Consider the following 6,121-nt stretch of genomic DNA (forward strand, 5'->3'; position numbering starts at 1 on the left):
GAAAACCTCTCCAACCAACGGAGGGAAGTACGTAGCTCAGAACACCAAACAGAAGAGCAATCACACACAACACCAAACACACACAACGAGAACTAAATAGGACACTAATGAGGACTAACTAGACACAGGTGTACAACAACAAGACAAAACCAAACGAACATGAAACATAGATCGGTGGCAGCTAGTACTCCGGGGACGACGACCGCCGAAACCTGCCCGAACAAGGAGGAGGAGCAGCCTCGGCCGAAACCGTGACACACACACACAGATATACACACCGAGATACACAAACAAACACAAGCCCACACACACACACAGTCTGAAGGCTGTTTTGCCTCTTGTTGACCGTAGTAGAATAAATAACATTGAGATTTTTCGAAACCACATGAAACCAACATAATCATTTCAGAAAACTTCAGTCATTAATGCAGAAAAATAATCTGAAAACTGAGCAAGAGTTATTGGAATGTTATCAGAATGCCAAAGAAAACGCTTTAACTATAACATGCATGTTTGGATGCTGGAGTCATTGCTATCCAGACAGCAGGTGTAGCGTGTGGTTTGTGGTACAGTAGGCTCTGACAGATGCCTGAAACAAACAACAATCTCCTCCGGCCACCAGGGAATAAACAGTCACTGGAAAGAGGAGAGGAGGGACCTACCTAGCAACGCTCTGATCCGGAAAACGCACCTTGTGCACACACACACACACGCACTCTTGCACAAACACACTCCCACACACAAACACTATAGGGGTCCCTCAAGGAAAAAAACTAATTTGTTCGCCATTGCAACAGAGGAAGTGGAAAAGGACATTTGGTCTGTATGTATAAGACAATGCACACACACGTACACACAGGTGACTATACCTTCACCTGAAGGTGCTTCCTAGAGGACATTTTCTCTGAGACATTGTGTCCCCCAATACGTTGTGACCTCATCTGTACCTCGACTGATACTGTTAGTGAAACACCTAGTCCTCTTCACATATCCAATTCTTTAAGATCTGTGGTTATGAAGAATAAGCTTGTAAATAAATTGGGAAAAACTAAGATTGTTGGGAAATTGGTACGTCCAGACTCCCCACTGAGTTCAGTGCTTGACAACAACTCTGGACACACACACACACACACACACCCTGGAGGAGAGTCGGTAATGGGGCGCGATCTTAACATCATCCTTTCATCATCATTACTGCCAAAAGAGACCAAGAGAAGATCTGCAGTCCCAGCTGACTCCTCACACACATGCACACACACACAGACACACACTCATGCGCACATACACAGACACACACTCATGCGCGCATACACAATCTCTCCCTCTCTCCCTCTCCATCATCTCTCGCTCTTTTCTTTCTCACTCTCTCTCTTTCGTCAGGGAGTCTGTCTGGAATGGATCAGGACCAGTCTTGTGACCAGCTGTCTATTACCATTATCAGGCCAAGCCTCATCCTCATACTCAGCTGTCGGCCAGTCTGGCTGGCTGATTGGACTGTGGATCATTAGGTGCCATTTCATCTTGGCCCATTGGTTAGTTAATGAATCCAGAACCATCCTCAGGGAAAGACAGGCCACTTGGTTGGGTGTCTGTCAGCAACTCTGTCTGTGTACACACGGATAGTGACATCAGCAACTTCTGTGTACACGCTGTGGATACTAGTGGCATTTAGCTCATTTTAATTCATGAACATAAAACTTAAAGCCTCACTCTGTGATATGCTACTTACAGCCGTTTTCAAACCAAGCGGCAGGGCTGTCGTTTTGTTGTTTTTCAAATCCCGGATTGTCTCTTTAAAGGGATATTTCACTCAGATTTCGGATGTTAATCTGACTACTTAGCTTGGATGTGGTCTGGACAGCAGGACAATGATCACTTCCTTCAGGAAGGTGGAGTAGAGGGGATGAGGGTCATTACTGCATTAAGAGAAGGATTAAGTCCGAGCTGCTGACATCAACATGGTAGTCATCAATGTGGAAGAGGGAGGATATCCATGTCATTTATCCGACCTCTTACAGCTGCTGAGGTAAACAACAACAAAAGCAGCATCCTGGTTTGACCTCAAATCCACAACCACCTGAGTAGGTTTAGAAATTAGATCGGAAACACACACACACACACACACACGCAGTGTCTCACACACGCACAGTGTCACACACACACACAGTTTTTGCTTACAAGCAAAGGTTTGCATTTTAAAGATAAGCTTTTACCTTGAAAGGGACATTGGATGGAAAAGTGGCCTTAACCCCAGCGACATATCATAAATGCTTTCCAGCTCATACTGTAAACAAGGCTGTGTATTTCAGTGGAAGATTATTTAAATATAAAAACAACCACAAGGAATACATCGGTAGTTGACCCCTTTGTTGTTCAAGATTTTTCATTAAGTGTATGCTATTATTCTAGGTTCTAACCTGTTGTGTTGTTCTACAACAGAATATAAATCATGTGGGATCTCTCCTCTTCTCCACCTCCACCTTGCTCTACTGGCTCTTATGAGCGTCACGGTGGTGCTCTCACAGGCCCGGGGCTCCAGCCACAACACACCAGAGAGACCAAGAGCGAGAGAAAGGGAGTGTGTGTGTGTGTGTGTGTGTGTGTGTGTGTGTGTGTGTGTGTGTGTTTGTGTGTGTGTTTGTGTGTGGTACATTAAAAGCCTCGGGTTCTGTCTGTGTGATTGAGGTCTGTGTAATTGTTACCCACCCTGACAAACTCAGAGCATGTGAAAATGCTTTTCCTGCCAACAATTGCTTTTCCTCTCCTGAGTCACATGGCAGGTAATTAGTTTGACTCCCAATCCACACAGACATCCGCAAACACACACACCTTCTTTACATCACCTGGCTGGCCACATGCAGTACACACACACCAGAGGAGGCTGGTAGGAGGAGCTATAGGAGGACGGGCTCATTGTAATGGCTGGAATGGAATAAATGGAACGGAGTCAAAATTGGTTTCCATATGTTTGATGTGTTTGATATTGTTCCATGTATTCCATTTCAGCCATTACAATGAGCCTGTCTTCCTATAGCTCCTCCCACCAGCCTCCTCTGACACACACATACTACTCTCTCGCTCTTAACATACTTCCACTTGAATGTTATTTTGCACTATGTCAATGTCAAAGAAAACACCTACAAATGCACTGAACAAGCTATATTCACTCCTGCAAGCTAACCAACAACAGCCTGGTCCGAGATCAGTATGTGCAGTCTAACTAAACGTGACAGTGATAATAGGAGTTGGCAAGACAGCTGGAACAAGGCTAAAACAATAATCCAACCACACAGCAAATTGGCCAGTGTGATGATTTTTCAGTGTCATAATTCTAGTGTTGATTCAGGTGCTACATTAACTCTGAAAGTGTTAAATTTACACTCATTGGTGTAAACAAACCCCAGTTGGTGTTGCGAACCAGTGTTAAACAAAAACCAGCATGTTCTATTGCAGGTAGATTTTGAAATGTTTGTTTCAATATCTATGTTTTTGCATGTACATTGACTGATTAATTAATCTTATGCTACTCAAATATAAATAACATATATTTTTCTAAACTAATCCAGTCTGTTAGTTGGACTTATTGCACCCGTTACTGAAATGGTTGTTCCAGTTTAGATGGTTTAGGTAGTCTCATTTCTTAGTCTTCCCAACCCGGCAGTCATTCTGAAAGTTGGTTACAGGCAAATAAAAATTCTAAATGTTGGATATCCCAACTCTGGCTGGATTCCAATAGGAATTACACATCACTGTGGAAGAGAGAGGATATCCATGTCATTTACTCGACATATTGCTGCTGCTGAGGTAAACGACAACAAAAGCAGCATCCTGGTTTGACCTCAAATCCGCAACCACCTGAGTAGGTTTAGAAATTAGATCGGAAACACACACACACGTAGTGTCTCACACACGCACAGTGTCACACACACAGTTTTTGCTTACAAGCAAAGGTTTGCATTTTAAAGACAAGATTTTACTTTGCAAGCCATCATCATGTGACTTGCAGGCCTGAAAACCTTGAGTTTAAGGCCACTGTAGTAGAGTAGAACTAGGGCCTCAAAATACTTGTTGTATTCTGTTAAAGAATTACAATTTCATTATATATTAGCTTAGGATATTACTTGGTGAAGGCCACAGGAATGAAAATGGATGAATGCAACAATCATATCTCTGACAAATACAGTCATGGGTGGTAACTTCTACAATTCACTTGAAAGGCAAGGCAATCTGAGAAGTATGCAAGTAAGGCTTTACACTAAGCAGTGTGTTACTGTAACACTGAAAGTGCTATAGACACTGGACCAGTGTCAAATTTAACACTGTCAGTAGCTACAGTTGAAGTCGGAAGTTTACATACACCTTAGCCAAATACATTTAAACTCAGTTTTTCACAATTCCTGACATTTAATCCTAGTAAAAATTCCCTGTCTTCGGTCAGTTAGGATCACCACTTTATTTTAAGAATGTGAAATGTCAGAATAATAGTAGAGAGAGTGATTTATTTCAGCTTTTATTTCTTTCATCACATTCCCAGTGGGTCAGAAGTTTACATACACTCAATTAGTATTTGGTAGCATTGCCTTTCAATTGTTTAACTTGGGTCAAACGTTTCAGGTAGCCTCCCACAAGCTTCCCACAATAAGTTGGGTGAATTTTGGCCCATTCCTCCTGACAGAGCTGGTGTAACTGAGTCAGGTTTGAAGTCCTCCTTGCTCGCACACGCTTTTTCAGTTCTGCCCACAGATTTTCTATAGGATTGAGGTCAGGGCTTTGTGATGGCCACTCCAATACCTTGACTTTGTTGTCCTTAAGCCATTTTGCCACAAGGAAGTATGCTTGTGGTCATTGTCCAATTGGAAGACCCATTTGCGACCAAGCTTTAACTTCCTGACTGATGTCTTGAGATGTTGCTTCAATATATCCACATAATTTTCCTTCTTCATGATGCCATCTATTTTGTGAAGTGCACCAGTCCCTCCTGCAGCAAAGCACCCCCACAGCATGATGCTGCCACCCCCGTGCTTCACGGTTGGGATGGTGTTCTTCAGCTTGCAAGCCCCCCTTTTTCCTCCAAACATAACGATGGTCATTATGGCGCAAACAGTTATATTTTTGTTTCATCAGACCAGAGGACATTTCTCCAAAAAGTAAGATCGTTGTCCCCATGCTTTTTTATGGCGGTTTTGGAGCAGTGGCTTCTTCCTTGCTGAGAGGCCTTTCAGTTTATGTCGATATAGGACTCGTTTTACTGTGGATATAGATAATTTTGTACCTGTTTCCTCCAGCATCTTCACAAGGTCCTTTGCTGTTGTTCTGGGATTGATTTGCACTTTATGCACCAAAGTACGTTAATCTCTAGGAGACAGAACGCATCTCCTTCCTGAGCGGTATGACGGCTGCTTGGTCCCATGGTGTGTATGCTTGCATACTATTGTTTGTACAGATGAACGTGGTACCTTCAGGCATTTGGAAATTGCTCCCAAGGATGAACCAGACTTGTGGAGGTCTACAATTTATTTTCTGAGGTCTTGGCTGATTTCTTTTGATTTTCCCATGATGTCAAGCAAAGAGGCACTGAGTTTGAAGGTAGGCCTTGAAATACATCCACAGGTACACCTCCAATTGACTCAAATTATGTCAATTAGCCTATCAGAAGCTTCTAAAGCCATGACATAATTTTCTGGAATTTTCCAAGCTGTTTAAAGGCACAGTCAACTTAGTGTATGTAAACTTCTGACCCACTAGAATTGTGAATTATAAGTGAAATAATCTGTCTGTAAACAATTGTTGGAAAAATGACTTGTGTCATGCACAAAGTAGATGTCCTAACCGATTTGCCAAAACTATAGTTTGATAACAATACATTTGTGGAGTGGTGGAAAAACAAGTTTTAATGACTCCAACCTAAGTGTATGTAAACTTCCGACTTCAACTGTATGTTTCCATCCAATTTGCGACAGATTTTCATGCAAATATTCTAAAATCTGCATAGAACAATATGCGCATTTTGCCACCAAATCAAACAGACTTTTTGTGGATAAAAGACTGTGCGTGATGATGAAGTGCACATAAAAAACATTTAAAATTGTTTTACCCCCTTTTTCGTGATATCCAATTGCGA

Source organism: Coregonus lavaretus (assembly GCF_964263955.1).
Source record: "Coregonus lavaretus genome assembly, chromosome: 14".
NCBI lineage: Eukaryota > Metazoa > Chordata > Actinopteri > Salmoniformes > Salmonidae > Coregonus > Coregonus lavaretus.